Source organism: Cervus canadensis, chromosome 9, assembly GCF_019320065.1.
Source record: "Cervus canadensis isolate Bull #8, Minnesota chromosome 9, ASM1932006v1, whole genome shotgun sequence".
In the NCBI taxonomy this organism is placed as follows: domain Eukaryota; kingdom Metazoa; phylum Chordata; class Mammalia; order Artiodactyla; family Cervidae; genus Cervus; species Cervus canadensis.
The window spans coordinates 82874012-82880230 of record NC_057394.1 but is presented as its reverse complement, the minus strand read 5'-3'; the positions used below and the strand labels follow the sequence as shown (position 1 = coordinate 82880230).

The 6219-nt window shown below is 48.6% G+C and overlaps 1 long non-coding RNA gene across 1 annotated transcript; it reads right to left on the bottom strand.

Annotated features, from left to right (window-relative positions):
* Nucleotides 1–1766: 1766 nt before the first annotated feature.
* On the bottom strand, nucleotides 1767–5997 carry LOC122447106. Its single transcript, XR_006271133.1, has 3 exons — nucleotides 5879–5997; nucleotides 5353–5420; nucleotides 1767–2437 (listed from the first exon to the last, which is right to left on the bottom strand). It is a non-coding gene; the product is annotated as an uncharacterized LOC122447106 (long non-coding RNA).
* Nucleotides 5998–6219: the final 222 nt, after the last annotated feature.

The window sequence follows — 6219 nt, the reverse complement described above, 5'->3', positions numbered from 1 at the left end:
TTGACATTGAACCAAGCACAGGTGTAATATTGATACAAATCAAGCAAAATGAAAATCCGTATGCAACTTCCTAACAGAAAGCACTTTAGTTTTTAAAAAGTAAATTAAAAAAGTTAAGTGACTGAGCCTTACCTGAAATTAGAATATCTGATGGCAATCTTGGTGTCAAGCTCCCCCAGGGAGCCCCTGTGCTCTCAGCCCCATCTTCTGGGCTCATCTCCACATGTGGGTCTCAGGCTGCAGTGACTTCTGACCAGGCCTAGCTCTTGGAGCCATCCTACATGGCTCTGTTTCCTCTGTCCCTGCTTCTGGGGTCCTCCATGTTCTGGACTTGCTGCTTGTTTTGTTTTAAAACTAATTAATAAATTATTTTAAATGGAAGTAGACTTGATTTACAATATTATAAGAGTTTCAGGTGCACAGCATAGTGTTCAGTGTTCTTACAGAATATGGTCCACTTAAAGTTATTGTTAATACAAAATAATGGCTATAATTCCCTGAGTCGTACAGGATATCCTTGTTGCTTGTCTTATACATAGTAGTTTATACCTTTTAACCCCCACCACATCTTGCCCCTCCCCCTTCCTTCTCCACACTGATAACCTCTAGCTTGTTGTCCATATCTGTGAGTTTGCTCCTATTTTGCATATATATATATATTCCTTTGTTTTTATTTTTTAGATTACACCTATAGTAGTATCATACAGTATTAGTCTTTGTTTGACTTATTTCACTAAGCACAGTATTTTCTAGGTCCATCCACATTGCTTCAAGTGGCCAAATTTCACTATTTTTTATGTTAATATTCCATTGTGTGTGTGCGTGTGTATATATATATATATATATATATACCACATCTTCTTTATCCAGTTGTATGTTGATGGGCACTGGGTTGCTTCCACATCTTGGCTATTGTAAATAATGCTGCTATGAACATTGGAGTGCACAGAGTATTGGGATATGGATATAGGATTACACACTGTTTAGTTACAGCTGTTTAGTTATGGCACTCATGGAATTTAGCTCTTAGTAAACATGTATTTGATTTCCCGATCTCTGCAAAATGCAAGCAAGCTTCACGCGTGTTAGTCTTAGGGTTATGTTTTGGTGTCCTCTCCCAGATGGTCAGATGAGGACTTCGAAGTGGCAGAGGTAAGAGTTTAATTGAAAGGCTGTAAAATTAATAGAGTCTTTCTTCAGTGCCTTCTATCTTTCTTTCTGTCTCTCTTTGGTTGAGTGGGATTATGAGAAAAACGGGAGTCTGTGAAGTGTCATATCTGATCTGTCAGCATCCTGCTCTGGACAGGTTTGCAGAGATTGGTGTCCAACAGAGATGGGGTTCAGGGTAGGAAGAGGAGGATTACAAAGAGATGCCAAGTTATGTTTGTATGTGGAGGGCAGAGTTCATTTTAAATTTATAAGTATTCAGGGGAATCTGTAAATTTTTGTTGTCCTCCAGCACCGAAGAACCAGAATTATAGTTATCAAAATGTAAGTGAAACAACTGTGGTTTTTTTTTTAAGTAAAATGGACCCTGACAATATACATGGTTTTTCTTGTGTCAGGGAAGTCCTTGTGTCCAAATATGTAATCGTAGAAAAATAAATGTGATAAAACATTAAATAGAAGAGGGTGTTGTTTGAAAGAAACTAATTGTTAACAAGTTGTTTAATTACGAGGATAACATCCTTGAAAAAAATAAAAACCACTCATGTTTCTAACTCCAGATCCTTTTCTTTACTGTTGTCATATAAGCAGTTATTTATTACTCTGGTTCAGGTATTAGAACTAGAGAATAGCAGGCAGCTTTAGGGTGGAACCAATCAACTCTGTGAAAAATCTAACTATTTTAGTTCAGACTTTTGGATGTGGGGCTGGATTCTAGCCACCAAGAGTCCTTGCAGAAGTGAGACGGCAGGACCAGTGAGACCTTCATCTAGATCCTGTCAAAGAGGAGGGTTTTAAGTTACCTGGAGCCCCCTTTCTGGTCAGGCACTGACATGAGTCATAGAGGCTCACTCCTCACACTCTGTGAATCTGTAGAGGCTTTGGGCTTTTCCCCACCTCACTGGATCTGGGGTGATCCAATGCTGAGCCATGGGATCAGGTGCCAAGGTCCTGGAGCAGAAAAGCCATGGGCTGTTCAGGTAGGAGGTGTTAACATGAGACCAACCACGATGCTCACTCTTTGCAGATCCAGCCAGAGGGACAGCCTTGATGCTCAGTGTGGCCGTTACCCTTCACCTAATATTCTTCCTGTCCTACGTTTCCCTGGACTGCTTCCTTCTCCTGGGCTATGTCTTGATCTCCGGGAGACTTCAGCTAAATGAAAGGCGTAGAATCTGGAGTCTGGCAGATGTGAATCCAAACCTTGTCACCAGCCCTGTTAGCTGTGTGATTGGGGCAAACTGTCCTTTCTGGGCAATGATCCCTTCATCTGTAAAATGCAATCAGAAAGCAAACACAAAATCAGTGAGGATGAGCCAGGCTCTATGTGAGTGGTCTGGTGCTTCTCGGTGTCTCCTAAGCGTCGGGCTGCTCTCCAGCACCCATCCCCGCGGGGGCCTGTCTGAGATGGCAGGTGTGCGCGCAATTCGGGGACTTGGAGCACAGAAAACAAACCAGAGACAACGGCAGGAACGATCCATTTAGTAGAAGAGCGTGGGCCGGGCCTCACCTGTGGCCTGAGGATAGGCCAGGTCTGCGGGTGGGAGGGGCGGGTGCGGGGATGCAAGTCCTGGAGGCGCCCCAGGTGCCGCAGGTGAAGGCTCGGGCACTTCAGGGAGGTGGCCTGAAGGACCAGGTGTGTGCGCATGCGCGCGCGCGCACGTGCATCTGGGCGCGTCCATGGCGGCAGGCCTGGTACCAGAATCGGAAGAGGAGACATATTAATGTGAGGTGAGGCGCGAAGATTGGATGGGCGACGGCAGATGGCTGTCCACAGAGGACTGTCCGCACTGGGTTCCGCCTGGAGCATGGGGGCCTCGCGCCCAGTCTGTCCGCTCCCGGGGCTGCCTGTGGGACGCCGGTGCTGCCCCCGCTCCCGTCTCCCTTCAGGAGGGCCACGGCCTCGCGCGCGGGTGGGCAGCACGGGATGCGGCTCGCTCTGTGCCCCGGAAGGCCTCGCTTCCATGGAGGCCGGGGCTGTGGTGCATGTGCGCGACTTCACACGGCCCCTCGGCGCAGTGACAGTTGAGGAGGAGCCTTTGGATGTTCCCTTGACCTGCTGTTGAGTGTCTGACTGGTTTGAGGTGTGAACCCGGCACCGCCCTTGGAGATTCGCTTCTACCTGGTGTGTTAGCGCGCGAAGTGACTGGCCACCCTCAAGCCGAAGGTCGAGCAGAAAGCCACCAGCCCTGAGAAGATGGGTCTCCTCTGAGATGATGGCTTGACTGCCCTTTAAGACAGATGCCACAATGTCTTTCTTATTTTCCCCAAACATCCTGGTTTCTCCTCCGGGCCCACAGGAGGGAAGAAGGAGGAGGAGAGTGAGACGTGAAGGAAGCGTCTGGAGGAGAAGGACCCAGGAAGCGGATTCCTGGCAACGTCCTCCGTCGGATAAGCATCATCGGGTAATATGTTTCAATTACCTTTTCACCTGGACCTTTGTTTGCCCTTGATTTTTATCCATGGCACATTGATAATATTCTTCGTTAAACTGTGGGACTTTCCCAGACTCAACACCGTGCTCGTAAAACACCATTTCAAAATGTCTTTTTTTTTTTAAAGTGTAAACAAAAAACACACCTAGATCAACAGAGAAGTACAACTGCTGCAACAGAGTGGCTGTAAGCAGGTTGACAAAGCCGTTTTCTCAATGGATACATTAGATATTAAAATGCAGGAGTTTAAGTGAAGAGCACGAATCAAATGCTTGTGGTGACACTTAAAGAGCTCACAACTCTCTGCGATAACACAGCCAAATTTAAAAAGCAGTTGTAAACATGGGAGGAAGGAGAAGTATGCATGAATATTTGAAGTAGAGTCAGGCCTGTGGTGCCTTCTGCCAGAAACAGCTGGCTGCCCCCAAGGGTCAACAGAGCAGGTGGGTCAGGGGAGACCTGCAAACCAGCCAGTAGCCCTCATCTCTCAGAACATACCTCTTCGTGGATGCCCAGGAGAGTGGAGGTGCTGATCCTTGAGAGGTGCTGATCCTTCCTTCTCAGTGCCCTTTGCCAACATTCTAGTACCTAGTGAGCATGCAGACTCCAGGGCAGCGTAAGAGAAAAATGTGCCAGGAAAGAGTTTTCCCTTTTACTTCCTGAGAAGTAAATTTAAAAAAGAATATCCTGTCTTGGGTCCTCAGATTTCTGGTATGAGGAAGTCATGAAGATGAATGCCCAGGGGACAATGTCTTCCTTCCTCTCAGCTTTCCTTTCCTGGCAGGGCCAGCCCCAGGTCAGGGGCGTGTCCCAGCAGCCCTCACCACCTGGCCTAGGGAGCACGAGGTTCCTTAGGACAGGGAACAGCCTCCTTGGGCCTGGGGGCACAGGAGGGAACGACTGCATGTGTGTTATGGCTTCCACACCTCTCAGGCCAAGAGCTAAAGTGCTTTATTCCACCCCATCTCTAAATCATTTCAGTTGGGTTTCCTTGGTCTTTCTATTTACAAGGTCACAAGTTGCTGACATGGGGTGAGTGGAAGGTGAATGCCACCTTCTAAAACCATTGTCAAATCAGCCCAACACATCTCTGTGCTTTTCATAAGTTAATTGCTAACTTCCAAGGGAAAAAACACCGTTTCTTACTTTCTGGTCTCTTATCACATATGCTGAGCACGGCTTGGTTAAGCAGTAACTCTTGCTATGCAGGTAAACAGAATTCCCTGACCCACCCCCTTCGAAGGGAGACTTTGAATCTAAGAACTGGGGGGAGCAGTCAGCAGCTATTAATAACTCGCTGAACTGGAAGTGATTCAGTTTCATTAATACACCTTGAGAACATTTACATCCACAGAGGACAGAGTGTTTACAAGGCCTGAGTAGGTTTTATGGAAAAGCAGCTTTATGGGCCCTGGGGCTGTTCTTGTGCCAGCGCCGACCTTCACAACAGTGGGCTATTACTTGACTGAAAACCTCAAGCTTTTGCTGAAGTTGGCCCTCACTCTGGCTTTTCAGAGGTTCTATAAATGGCCGGCACCTCAAGAGTCAGCAGTGGTTTGGGGACTTGGTAGTGGGTGAGCTTGAACTCCATCCAGGCCTTGGATGTAGAGAGTGGAGGAGAGACGGCGGAGCTCCGGCTTTGTCCACATGAGTGGGTGGAGGGACTAGGCCACCTATGGAGTGTGACTTGGAAGTTGCCAGGAAAGCAGGCCCCTGACAGAGAAGTAGGCCTCTCTCCTCAAAGACCTACCTCAGAGTCTGAAATTTAGACCAGGAGATCTCTGCACTTCTGTTTGGGCGTGGTCTCCAAAACATCTCCTGTAAAATGCAAAAATCCTACTTAAAAGAGGAATGTATTAACATATCAGCACCCAGACCACAGTCTATGCGTTGGAGTCACCTGCAGGATGGGGACCTCCCCCAGCTGGCTTCTGACCAGGGACTGGGGCCCCCTACTTCCCTAAACCCATGTTGCCTGCATGTCCCCTGGAGCGCCTGTGGAGAGAGCCCTTGCTGCTGTTGTCTGGAGCTCGTGTTCTCGTGGTGGCTTTGAGATTTCTGCCATAGTGCATACATTCAGGATTGGAGTAAGAGCTTTAATCCTGAACTTTATGACAATATTCCCCTCCCTGGCCATGAGATATTCCAGTTCAGCCCCTGCCCATCCCACCCACCTCTCACCTCTGGTTCTGCCCCCCACCCCTGCACACCCCCCACCCCCCAGACAGGAAACGGCTGTAGAAGCCCACCAAGTAGAAATCTGCCTCCCTTCCCACCTGTGCGCTGGTGGTCTCAGCTGCAGTGCTTGGAGCAGGCTTTCCACCTTGCGCCCGCCTGCTGGAGCCTGTTGCATCCTGTCCCTTCCTGGGCAGCACCAACCTGCACACCATCCTTTCCACCGTCCTTGCACCCTGGCCCCTAACATGCTGCCTGCTGCACCGCCAAGGCTCACAGTAAGTTGGTCAGAGGACTCTCTTCCTGCATCATGTTTGCAGGGCGCTCTGGGTGGTGCTGAGGTTAAGGACTTCAAGGAGGGTGCGCTGGTGCGTGGAGGGGGTGCCACATAGGCTGGGCCATAAACCAGAACAACAGCCACGTGCAGCCATGGGTGTGCTGC